At 40.7% G+C, this 13355-nt stretch overlaps 1 protein-coding gene across 13 annotated transcripts in view; it reads right to left on the bottom strand.

The window, feature by feature from the left end:
• Abi1 (abl interactor 1) overlaps positions 1-13355 on the bottom strand; it is an 86952-nt gene that overhangs the window by 31467 nt on the left and 42130 nt on the right. The gene's annotated exons all lie outside the window — the stretch shown is intronic.

Raw genomic sequence — 13355 nt, 5'->3', positions numbered from 1 at the left:
ATAGAGCAAGAAAATATTATTTGGTACAGTAGAGAATGGGACCATGGGGCTGTATCTTATACCTATTTTCTTTTTCTTTTCTTTTTTTGTTTTGTTTTTCAAGATAGGGTTTCTCTGTGTAGCCTTGGCTGTCCTGAACTCACTGTGTAGACCAGGCTGGCCTTGAACTCAGAGATCCACCTGCCTCTGCTTCCCTGAGTGCTAGGATTACAGGCGTGCGCCACTATGCCCAGCTTGTACCTATTTTCTAATGAGTATGTATTAGGTGAATTAATTTCCTTAAGGCTCAAATCAGAAACTACTTAATAGATTTTCTAAAGCAACTGTTAGAGGAAAGAAAAGGTTTCCTAGAAAACTGGAATGTATGAGAGGAGGAGGTCTGCTTGGTCACTCTTACTTTATTAAAAGATACAAAACTGGGCTGGAGAGATAGCTCAGTGCTTAAGAGCACTGGCTGCTCTTCCAAAGGTCCTGAGTTCAATTCCTAGCAACCACACGGTAGCTTACAACCATTTTCAATGAGATCTGGTTCCCACATCTGGCCTACAGGCCTATATGCGGGCAGAATACTGTATAAGTAATAAATAAATCTTTTTTTAAAAAGGTGCAAAACTGAACAATGGCAGCAACATCAGTGATTACAACACAAGATCAATGATCACAACCCAAGGAGATAAGCACTGTGGTGACACACACAGATTATTTGAATTACTATACATGTGTGCAGTTCAAATAGGTTGAAAACATTTTAGGGTTTACAGACTGGCAGGCTTTTAAATTTTTTAAAAAAGAGTGTAAGAGGCAAATATGGAAATTACTGGAGGCAGAAAGAACTGTACATGGTAGACACCATGAACAAGAGGACTGTAAGTCAAAGGCTATAGTTACCAGCAAGCCTCTTATGTGCCTGTCTGGTTCAGTGTGCCGAGTAAGAGCCTATGAAATTGTTTCTAAAATTTGAGGAGGAGCTGGGGATAGGACTCACTTGCTATGATGTACAAGGTGCTGGGTTACACCTCAGCAAAGAATAATACATTTAAACTTTAATTGAGTCATCAAAACTTACAAATCACACAGGAGGCTGGGAAGGGCTCAGTGGATACTAGCATACACAAGATCCTATGTTTGATTGCTAGGGTTGAAGATGGACCGATGAGTTGATGGGCAATGTCTTTTCTCTTTTCATTCAATCTTTGTTTTGTTTTTTTTTAATTTGAGACAATGTTTCACTATGTGTCCCTGCTGAGCCTGGAGCTTGTTATGCAGCCAAGGCTGGCCTCAAATTCAGAAAGATTAACCTGCCTCTACCCTGTCTCGTGAGCACGGGTTTAAAGGCACATGCCAGCATGTAACTCATTATGTTCATATAGTATACAACTGCTCAAAAGTTTAAAATTTTTGGCGGTTGGAGAAATGGCTGACCAGTTAGAGGTACTGATTGCTCTTTGAAAGGACCGGGGTTCAGATTCCAGCACCCACATGGCAGCTCTCTAAGATCTGACACTCTCACATAGACATACATGCAGGCAAAACATCAATGCACACAAAACAAAGATAAGGTTTAAAACTTTCTCCTTAGAATGAGGAAGCAGTGGCAAATTTAGACTACATGGCATGATCAGGAGTATAAGATAAGGTAAACATCAAGGAACAAAGGTAAGGAAGCTTCATCGCCCATCCTGAAAGATCTAGCTCCCCTAAAGCAATGAGTCTTCCTATAATGTGTTCGGATGGAAACATCTCGTTTGCAGCACCTTAACACTGGGGTTTTGTTTTTCTTTTTTCTTCTTTTTTTCCCCCTTGAGATCTGCTGTTCTTAAACTCTCTGTAACAAATCTGACCTGGAGCTCACAGAGATCCGCTTGCCTCTGCCTTGCAGTGCTGAGATAACAGGCATGCGCCACCACGCCCTGCCCAGTGTACTGGTTTCTTGTAGTTGCTGAAGGGTATGTCCTTTGACCTGGTCTCTTCTCTTCCATGAAACTGTTAAACTAAACTACCGCCTTACAAGGGGAAAAAGTCATGGACCCTTCAAATGTGTTGTCTGAGTAAGAATGATGGGAGGAGAAAAGGCAAAAGTTCTGGGGATGGAAAAAGCTGAATAACATGAACTGAAAAGAACCCATGAGAATTACTAATAATCTTTTATTTTATTGTTTATTAAAATTAAGAGGTGGTGTTAGGATGAGACCTGGGAGTAGATTCAAAGACAAAAGCCTCAATAATTCCCTAGTTATTGTCTTTTCCCTACCAGATGGGAGAAACTACTCATCATGCTCAGAGCCTCAATAGCACAGCTCTGTGAACAGTTGGAATTAAGAAGGTAGAAGGGGAGCAGGTAAGGTTCTAGGTACTTACAGATAATAGTTAGAGACATAAGTACACTTAATGTAAAAGGAGCAAGTTTTGCTCCTACAATGGTTAGAACCAAGCAAATTTTTGGCTACTTTGCTTTGAGGGTAATGACGGGGAGAGCTGGCTCGGCAGTCAGCACCACCTACAGCTCTTGAGAGGGCCTGGGTTCCATCCCAGCAGTCACATGGCTGCTGACAACTACCTATAACTCCAGTTCCAAGGGATCTGATGCCGCCTTCTGGCCTTCATGGATACTAGGCATATACCCATGAAGACAAAACAATCATACACATAATTTTAAGGGAGAGGGAGGCTGGAGAGATGGCTCAGCAGTTAAGAGCACTGTTGTAGAGGACTCAGGTTCAATTCACAGCACCCACAAAGCAGCTTACAGCTGTCTGTAACTCTAGTCCCAGCAGACTGGATGCTATCTTCTGGCTTCCAAGGGCACAAGTACAGAAGCATCCATTCAGGCAAGACACCATATTCATAAAAATTAGTTAAATTCCTAACACTCCTAGCACAGTTCTCTTCTCAGAACTTTGAGTCTTAGAGAGGGTTTCTTTACATGCTAGTAGCAGGCTAGCTCTATGGGACCTTCAATGTCTCACTCTTTTGCAGGGTTGGTACTGGCTATTCCAATAGACCCACCTAACCAACCACAGGTGTTAATTGAGGTACTGACAGACTTTTACATTCTCCACTCACAGCATCTTACATTGCTCAATGCTGGAACAGTTTGCTCAAAAAGCAGCTGAGGACCGATGGCCTCTCACAGAGCTCAGCCACTTTGCTTCATGAGTCTGCCTGCTCTTCTGACTTCCTGTGAAAGGTAACTTTTCCTTTTCTTCTTTCTGACTCTGTTCTAAGTGAACTGTCTCTAAGATCATGGGCTTCCCTACTTTGGTTTCTCTAAGACCCCACTATGCTGTGTGGCTGCCTGCTGCCATATGGCTGAAATCTAAGCCAACCCAAGCTGCTTGCATTTTCCTCTTTACCTCCTCTTGGCACCTTCCAAGATTCACAATGTGCGTGTTCTAGGATTTTTCCTTTAAACTCTAATAAAATTTTCTTCAAGCTTACTATCCACATAGGCAACTTAAAACACTGAAGGGCTGGGGATATAGTTCGGTTGGCAGAGTACTTGCCCACCATGTACACACAGGTGGTAGAGACAGGAACATGAGGAAAGTTCAAGGCCATCCTCCTTGGTTATATAAGGAATGAGAATAGCCTGGGCTACATGACACCCAGTCTCAACAAACAAACACAAACAAAACTTAAACCCTTAACCCATAATTAAGCAAAAAAAGGGCTTAGAGGTATAACTCAATAGTAGAGTATGTGTGTAGTATGCACAGGGCTCTGAATCTGATGCCCAGCACCAAAAGAGAGAAGAGGGGTAAGAATAAATGTGAATAGACAATTTCTCCAAAGAAGATAGAGAAGATAACGAACACTTGGTTAAGTACACTGTGCACCAAGTCTTCCTGTGATGGCACCATGTGCATCAAAGTGGGAGGCATTAAAAGATCTCTGTAAGTTAAATTAAAATGTCCTTTTTCCTCTTGCAACAACAGATCTTACATGCTGAAATGTGGTGCACTGATTTCCTGATAATGAAAGGAAGTCAAGATCTCCAGCACGCAGGAGAGAAATGCACCTCAGAAAGTAAAGAAAAAGGAGATACTGACCTGTCTTTGAGATCACACCTAGAGCTTTCTCAAAAGAAAATCCTCTGGTACAATTACCACAATCCATGCAAACATTCTAACCCTAACAGACCTGGCAGGACCTATATAAGCCCTGCTAGGCAATTCTGGGTACCACTGTCCTTAACCTCATGCAGCAGCCTCTTGGGAACAACAGGGCGCTCAAAGACCTTGATTCTCTATGAAAAACAGCTGTCATCACTTACAAGTGTCTATGCCAGCCCCATTCCTACATCGATCATTCAGCTGTTCCAAAGGACAAATGAATGCCACCCGGCTGGTGACACAGATAAAACAGAACAGATTGTACTGCTTGCCTTCAGGTACACTCCAGAAAAGGCACTAATTACATGAGCTTAGCGAGAAGCCTAAGGCTAACCAGGATGGCATACTAGAGAAACTGCCATCCTGTGCTCCACAGCTTTAGTAGTTGGGAAGGGAACAAATCTAGACAGCCATGTTGTTTAAGGAAACACCAATCCTAAAGGAATGTGCAACCATAGAGTTTTTTGTTTGGTTGGTTTGGTTTTGGTTTTGGTTTTGATTTTCCGAGAGAGAGAGTTTCTCTGTGTAGCCTTGGCTGTACTGCACTTGCTCTGTAGTCCAGCCTGGCCTCAAACTCACAGAGATCCCCTGCCTCTGCCTCCCAAGTGCTGGGATTAAAGGCATGTGCCACCAACGCGCAGCCTCAGGAATTTTGTGTAAAAGTCAAGTATGAACAAGGAATGCTGTGACTTGTAATTGGAGGTGGTCATAAGAGACATTCAAGTGTTTAAGGAAGGCTATTCTTAAGGGAGTGGAGGGACCCCACAGGAAAACTAAAAAGTTAATTAGATATGTTCTGAGGCAATTATTCCTACACTGGAAATCATCTAACTAAATTTGCAATTTGTCCCTGACTAGCTAAAGCAATCAATGACAACCACCTTGGCCCTAGGGGCATGTGTCAGTTCAACTCAGTGGCTTGGATTGTTATGGATGACAGAACAGCAATTCCTCTGCAAGACAAGGGCGTATGTGCACAATTGTATCCTGCAATGCCTACATTCACGCCTTAGACCAAGCGGAAAGGCAATAATGAACTGAGAAAACCAGCTACCTCTCTAAGACAGCTCTCTGCATTTCGTTTAGCTATCTGGTTCCTAACTCCTGGGCAGTGTAAGTAGCTCAGAATTTGTAGGTAATAAACCCAATTAAATGTCTTTCTTCTATGTTAAAAAGAAGAGATCTGGTGCTGCCTCAGTCAGAGCTGCTACCTGTGACCGGCTAGTTGTGCAAACATGGGAACATTTACTAGAAGTCAGGAAGGTAAAGCAAGCAGGGGTGAACCCTGATGAAAGGCAACCTTCTATCTGCTTGCATCTGTGCTTCTATCCATCTTGTGAAGACAGGCACTGACTCTGCCCCATATTATTGTTTAATCACAGTTGTATCAAAAATAGTCTTGAGGTCTAGAAATAATGTGTCCCTCTGGAGATCTGGGAAGGTTTGTTTACTGTCCAGTATAATGAAGATGTCCTCCCTCTCCAGGGCAAAAGTCACAGCAAAGGCAGCTCTAACTTCACACTCTAACAGTCTGAGTTTCCTAACACAGAGATGACGCTCCTGTAACGCCTTGAACTAAATCACTGAGAATGAGATGTCAAGACCAGTGATGCGGCTCGGCTGGTAACTGCATTCTGCCGCCAAGCCCCCAGACGACTTGAGTTTAATTCCTGAAACCCACATGGTGGAAGGAAAGAACTACATTTGGTGAAAAGAAAGAACTACTCACATGTGCACAGTCACACGATTTGTAATTGAAAAATAAGATGAGTCACTACAGGATGGCCTAGTCCTATTCACAGACTTCCATGGAGCTGAGGGCACAAATGCTAACATAGTGCTGTTCTCATGAGTGAACTCCTGTGTTTGACTCTTAAGCCCTGTTTCCTCTTCCAACATCTAGGAAACTGTAGGGAACTACCTTGTTAATCTGAATGGAGGGCAGAATCCTAGGACGCTTCACGGTTGCGTGTGGTTTTTAGTTTGTTTTAATAGGTTGGTTTTTGTTTTTATTTTATTTTATTTTATTCCAGGGGAAGGTGAGGGCTGTAGAGATGGCTTCAGTGGTTAAGAATACCCGTTGCTCTTATGGAAGGCCAAGTTTGGCTCCTAAAATACACATTAAATAGCTCATTATTGCATATAACTCCAGCTCCAGAGAATCTAATACCCTACTCTAAACGTTTTCTCTTTTTTCCCCCTCTTTTAGAGACAGGGTTTTCTGTACAGCCCTGGCTAGCATCAAAGTCAGAGACTTTTTAATCCCAAGTGCTGGGATTAAAAGTGTGAACCACTCTGGCCTGGCTCTAAACTTGGTTTTGTTTTGACTGTTGTTATTTTGTTTTGTGTTTGTTTTTGTGTTTGTGTGTGTTTGTGTATGTGTGGTGCTAGAGGTAGAAGCCATACCCTCACACATGCTAGATTTAAGTGCTCTGAGTTACACCCACAGCTCATCTCCTTCATTTTCAAGACACCCGTGCTACTTGGCTAAGAACTAATTTTTGTTAAACTCTACTTGGCATGGAATTAGTTCAGGAATCTGTGGAAACATTGCTGTTTTGTTCAAAGATGAAAGAGTGGACACTACTTACCTTCACTTACTCTCACCTCTCCTGAATGTTTACTCCATCTCCTTTACAAGGTCAGTTTACACACAGCACTAATCTTAGATGTGTACTTTGTAAACTGCCCCTAGCAAACTCATCCACATTCACACGTAAACCGCCATGCATTTCACAGATACTTCTCCTGTCCCCTTGTGATGCCTCAAAACAAACACGGCACAAGCCAAACACATATTTTTTAATGAATCGACTTCAGTTCTCTTAAGTTATATATACCCTGAACTTCATATTTTCTATTGCTAAATCTTGTCACATTTACCTTTAAATACCAGAAAGTCGCTTCCTTCTATTTCCAACACTTCAATTCTAAGTTACTACATGTCTCTCACACCAGCTGTTACATTAGTCTTCTAACTGGTGCCCGAGCATGCAATCTGGCCTTTCCCCAACCTATTATGACATAAGCAGTATCATTTTATCTACCTCCCCCAAAAGAAGGCACAAGAAAGAAAACAAGCTGGACATTGAATGTCTCAGTAATTTGGCCCCTATTAATAGAACATCTCACATAGTTCTAGTCTTCAAGAGAAAAATTAAGTTCAAAAGGGCTCAACTGCTTTTCCTATGTTTTCAGTTTGTTCCTGAAAGTCACCATTTGCTCATTTCTCTGCCTCTTATACACTGTGTAAGTATTCAAGATATTATTTTAAATTACTTGAAAAATTCTCCTCTGGTTCTACTCCTATCCACCATCCTGATTCTGAATCACAAGAATCTAAATCATATTGTGACCAACAATGCCCACCTCACCAAGAAGAGTTACCTAATAGAAAAGGGCCTGGAATGATGAAATCCATATATATACATAAAGCATGAAATCAGAAAATCTATGTGTGTATACTGGCTCCCTCACTTCATTGTTACAAAATTTAATACAGTTTTTAGCCCATTTAAGATTACAGTTTTGATAGGGCAGGGAATGGAGTCAAGCAGTAGAGTGGCAGCATGTGTGAGGCCTTTGATTTGGTATCTGGGACCTATATGTGTGCACACCTGTCCATTCTGATTAGTCTATGAGAATCTATAACATTGCTTTATGAAAAAGTACACTAAAAAACTTTACCAAATCTGGCCAGATATGGTGAAGCACACCTTTAATTCCAGTACTCAGGAGACAGAGGCAGATGGACCTCTGTGAGTTTGAGGCCAGTCTACAAAGAGAGTTCCAGACCAACTAGGACTACATAGTGAGACTGTTTCCACCACCTTCCCAAAAAAACATGTATCAAATATAAATCTCATTTATCAAACTAAGCACTTCTACATTCCCAAACTAAGATAAGGCATTTTGTGCTGGCCATGATCTACATGGTGAAAACCTGTCCCATAAAGTAAGTAAGTAAGTAGAGCATATCTAAGATAGAAGAATTAAACACATCACATTTATACACCATTAAAGTCACGGCAATCATACTCAGACCACAGTTTTGCCATCAGCACCAGGACTTTGGACAGCTTCTCAGAGTTAGTTTAGTAAGCATTAAGTGCTGTCAGGTTGAAATTGCAGTAAGTAAATTAGTACTAAAAGATACAATTCACTTTTAAAAGACAATCGAGTGGGATTTGGACAGATGCTATGCAGAAGAGCACTCTAGGAGCCAGGTATGATTCCCAGCACCCACTTACTGATTTACAATTATCTTTAACTCTTTGACCCCCTTTTCTGGCCTTCAAAGCCACAGGCACAAATGTGACACACAGACATAGATGCAGGCAAAACACTCATACACATAAAATTTTAAATAAACAAAAAAATTAATAAATATTTTTTTCTATTCATGAAAATTGTTAGAATGTAATTCCCATGTAATTACATGATGGCTCACAACCATCTATAAATGGATCTGATTCCCTCTTCCGGTGTACATATACATAAAATATTTTTTTAAATTTGTTAGAATGCCATAGCAAACGTAAACTTATCTCCCCTATGTCTTATTTATGTTGATCAGGAGGGAAATTTAAAAGAAGCTAAATAGAGTTCAAGAGAAAAATATAAATAGCTCCTGTTCCAGGGATCCAAAGCCTCTCGTTTTCATGGGCACTTGCACTCATGTACACAGACATACATGTAAACACACACACACACACCTACACATGATAAAAGTTATAAAAATAAATCTTTAAAAGAAAAAACTCACTTACTGAGATTCACTATGAAGTCTTAATAAGACAGTACTGTTGCTATGTAAAATTAAGTAAAGTAGACCAACATGAAACTCAGAAACAAATTCAGGCTTAGAAGTAAACTTGTTATCTTAGAATTATGGTATAGTCAGGGAAATGTATTACACAAGTGAAACAACTAGTTTACCACAAAGAAGAGAAACTAAAAGTGTGTATCTTATAGTCCAGGAAAATTCCAACTCCATAAACGTAAAGACAAAGAAAGCATGTTTATACTTCTATAATTATTCATTAACAATAACAAACTGCTCAGAAAAAACTAAATGCAAAAGATAAATCTTAAAAAGGACAGATTTTTAAAATGTATGTTGTGTGTGCACACACGCATGCACAAACCCACATAGTATGTGGGTGGAGGTCAGAGGACGACTTTCAAAAGTTGCTTCTCCCCAGGCATGGTGGTAAATTCCATTAGTCCCAGCATAGGGGAGGCAGAAGCACACGAATCTCCACGACAGCCTGGCTAACATAGTAAGTTCCAGGACATAGTGAAACCCTGCCACCCAAAACAAAACAAAAACAAAGGGATAGTTCTATGCTTCCACTATGTGGGTCTCCAGGATCAAACTCAGGCCATTAGGCAAAAGCCTACTAGTTTTATCTGCTGATCCGTCACACTGGGCCCAATGTTGAGTTTTAAAATGCAAGCCATGCCAGAACATATAGCATCCCAAAACAATAAAATATTAAGTAACAATGACTTAGGAAAATGGGCGTAACCAGTTTACAACTATGATTTCCATGCAGATACATAGACATATATGATGACAAAACCTTAAGGCCTAGGGTATGGGTTCTGAACCTGTGGGTCATGACCCTCATGGGGGTTGCATATCAGAATCCTGAATACCAGATATTTACATTATGATTCATAACAGCAGAAAAATTACAGTTAGGAGCCAGGTGTGCTGACACACACCTTTAATCCTAGCACTCAGGGAGGCAGAGGCAGATGGATTACTGTTAGTTTGAGGCCAGCCTGGTCTACAAAGTGAGTCCAGGACAGCCAGTGCTACAGAGAGAAACTTTATCTCAGAAAGAAAAGACAAATTACAGTCATAAGTAGCAACAAAATAATGTTATGGTTCGGGTAACCACAGCATTAGGAACTGTAATAAAGGCCGCAGCATTAGGAGGTGAAGAGCCCCTAGCCTACAGAATGGTGAACAAGCCCTTTAGGTATGGAAAGGAACCGCTTCTCGGCCTTGTGGCTAAGATCAAGTGTAGGTATGGGAAGGCGCATCAGGTAGAAGAAACAGAAACGGGCATGTTCTGTCTGTGGTTTAGCTGATGTGTTCATAGATTTTTATTATAATTATAGCTAGCATTAGTTTTTTTAAAGATAATCATGGAAATTTCTGTTTTTGTTTTTGAAAACAGGGTTTCTCTATGTGTAGGGCTGGCTGTACTGGACTTGCTTTGTAGACCAGGCTGGCCTTGAACTCACAGACATCCACCTGCCTCTGTCTCCTGAGCGCTGAGATTAAAGGTGTGCGCCACCACGCCAGGCTTGGAAAAATGTTTTAAAGTACTTAAATTGCAGGCACAGTACACACAGAACAAGGACTAGAATGGTTACCATTCTAAAGCAACACTGTGGGGACAGCAGAATATTAGCCTAGCGTGAGAGTCAGGAGGTTGATCCCAGCACCATGCCAAAAAACTTTCTGGAGCAGCATCAAAAGTCTCATTTCAGTGGCCACACTTAGGAGACTGAAGAGAAGAAAGCACAGGCCACAACCAAAGCCTACTCAGAGGTGAGTGGCAGAGCAGACAGGGTAAGCTGAGCTCTATTACTAAAAGCTAACAACAACACTAGGAAGTTAGGAGGGCACACTTCACAATTTCACGGTTCTAATTTAACTGATACACAAAGGCTACCCATAAACAGTACTGTGTTAATTTTTTGATACATCTGTCAACTGAATATTTAAATCAAGCTAAACGTTTATTTCTTTAAACATTTATTATTTCTCTATGGTGACAAACATTAAAATCATTTCTACCTTTTTTTTCTCTCTTACATACTTACAAAATAAGACAGTAAACAGTCACTTTACTATTCAAAGAATTCATATTCTCCATCTCTCTACCTACCTAGACAGACAGACACACACACACACACACACACACACACCATCTCATTATGCACCCCAGGCCCTAAACTTGTCCCCCATGTGCCACCATGCCTAGCTGATTTCTATCTTATTATTTGTGTGTGCGATGTATGTCTGTGTGCAGACACGTGCACCAGTATGCTAAAGCCAGAGGAGAGCTCAGTCAGCCTGATCTATTACTTTCCTCATTCCCTTCAGACAGGACTGCTTGCTGAATCTGGAGTCTGATGTTTTTATAGGTAAGCTGGCCGGCCGGCCAGCCTGCCCAGGAACACCTCTGTCTCCTGTCCCCAGGACTAGGGTTACAGACAGGCCACACAGGCTTTTTATGTAGGTGCTGGGATCTGAGCACAAGTGTGCTGCATATGCAAGTGCTTTTCCTCTCTGAGCCATACTAATTTATAAACTCAGTTTTTAATGAATATGAATGTGTTAGAAATTAGGTAAAATAAATTGTATAGTAAGCAAATGTTTTCAAAGAATGACTAAAATATTCCCAAACTATTTCTATTTGGAGGAAAAGAATATTCTCCAGCACAAATATGGAAGGGTGGGTGTGGTGGTACACACACTTAATAGAAGCAAGATGGCTGGGAGTTCAAGGTCATCCTTAGCTAGATTATAAATGTGAATCTAGCCTAGGCTAAGAGACTCTGTGTGTGTGTGTGTGAGAGAGAGAGAGAGAGAGAGAGAGAGAGAGAGAGAGAGAAAGAGAGAGAGAGAGAGAGAGAGAGAGAGAGAGAGAGAAAGAGAGAGAGAGAGAGAGAGAGAGAGAGAGAGAGAGAGAGAGAGAGAGAGAGAGAGAGAGAACACATAATTCCCATATGGTCCTCATGAAGGTTTTATTGTTACAGAACAAAATAATGTAAGAAATGAAAGTATGGGGCTGGAGAGATGGCTCAGGGGTTAAGAGCACTGGCTACTCTTCCAGAGGTCCTGAGTTCAATCCCCAGCAACCAACCACATGGTCGCTTGCAACCATCTGTAATAGCATCTGATGCCCTCTTCTGGTGTGCATTAAAAAACAAATACAAAAACCTGAAAGCACTTCACAAATACATTGGTGGAAATATCAAGTAGGATGGTTACAGCAAGGTGGGAAATCTCTATTATAGAATTATGTTAACTTCCTTTCTTAGCCTTTGGGTTGGTGAGAGCTGCTGGTCTATTAGTATACTGCAAAATAATCTACCTAATAGTCACAAGAGTAATTACTAGGTAGCACAAGATAATCTGGCTCCAGACAAGCAACACTGCAGCTCTCCTAGCAAGTTCTAACCAGGAGATTGGCTTTGTAAATCTTTAACATGGACAGGACTTTGTTGTTTTTCTGGGAACTTCTGTTCACAATATCCTCTAAGATTTGATGATCCTGGGCTATAGAGATGGAGTGGTCTTCCCAAAGACCAAGTTCAGTTCCAAATACCAGATAGGAGGCAACCTCCAGATTCAGGTGATTACAGACAACCTCTTCTGACCCCGAGGCCACCCACGCTCATCTGCACATACCCACACACCAATATACATAATTAAAAAAAAAAAAAAAAACCTAAAAAAAAAAAAAAAAAAAAAAAAAAAAGGAATTACATTTGGTTATATAAATTACCACAAAGAAATATGTTGTTTTAAATGTGTTCTCTTTCCTGTCCTTGTCACTATGGTGGGAAGGGGAGGAACACATATGCTTCTTTTTTAAAATCTTCCAGAAAAGAAAGGAAAAAACAAAAAACAACACCAAAAAAAAAAAAAAAAAAAAAACCCTGTCCCAATGATCAAAACACAGAAAAGCAGGCAGGAAAGAGTCACGCCACAGCAATTTGACTATTTGACATGTCCTTATTTTCTACAACATATTTATTTATCAGGAAGCCTAGAAACCTCACAACTGCAATTACAGAGAGGCCATTATGGGTTTTAAGCAAAGACTCTCACATATAAATAGAGCCACAATATATATTTGCTGAAAACAACTAAGAAATCAAAATCTAAATCCTTTTGCCCTGAACAGCAAACGGAGATGGCTAGAAAAGTGTAAGAATCCTGAGACAAGCTACACAGAGAAAGCCTTCAGCAAAGAAAAAGACAACCTTTGTCTGTTCCTGCTTATTTGGACCAGACTCTGGAAATGGCCCTATGCCCAAAATTCTGTTACAGAGCTCTGTTCAATACGCCTGAAACAAGGTCCCAATCAACTCTGAAACTAACTTGATTCAGAATGACCTATATACACACACTATGAAATAGATTTCTTATAAAAATATGAACTACAAAAATCAGACTCCATGGAAACACATAATATGAAACACTTGAGTCAG

The sequence above is a fragment of the Acomys russatus genome, chromosome 9 (assembly GCF_903995435.1).
Source record: "Acomys russatus chromosome 9, mAcoRus1.1, whole genome shotgun sequence".
NCBI classification, from domain to species: domain Eukaryota; kingdom Metazoa; phylum Chordata; class Mammalia; order Rodentia; family Muridae; genus Acomys; species Acomys russatus.
Note: the sequence above shows the minus strand (reverse complement) of the source record. Positions and strands in the feature narration are given on the sequence as shown.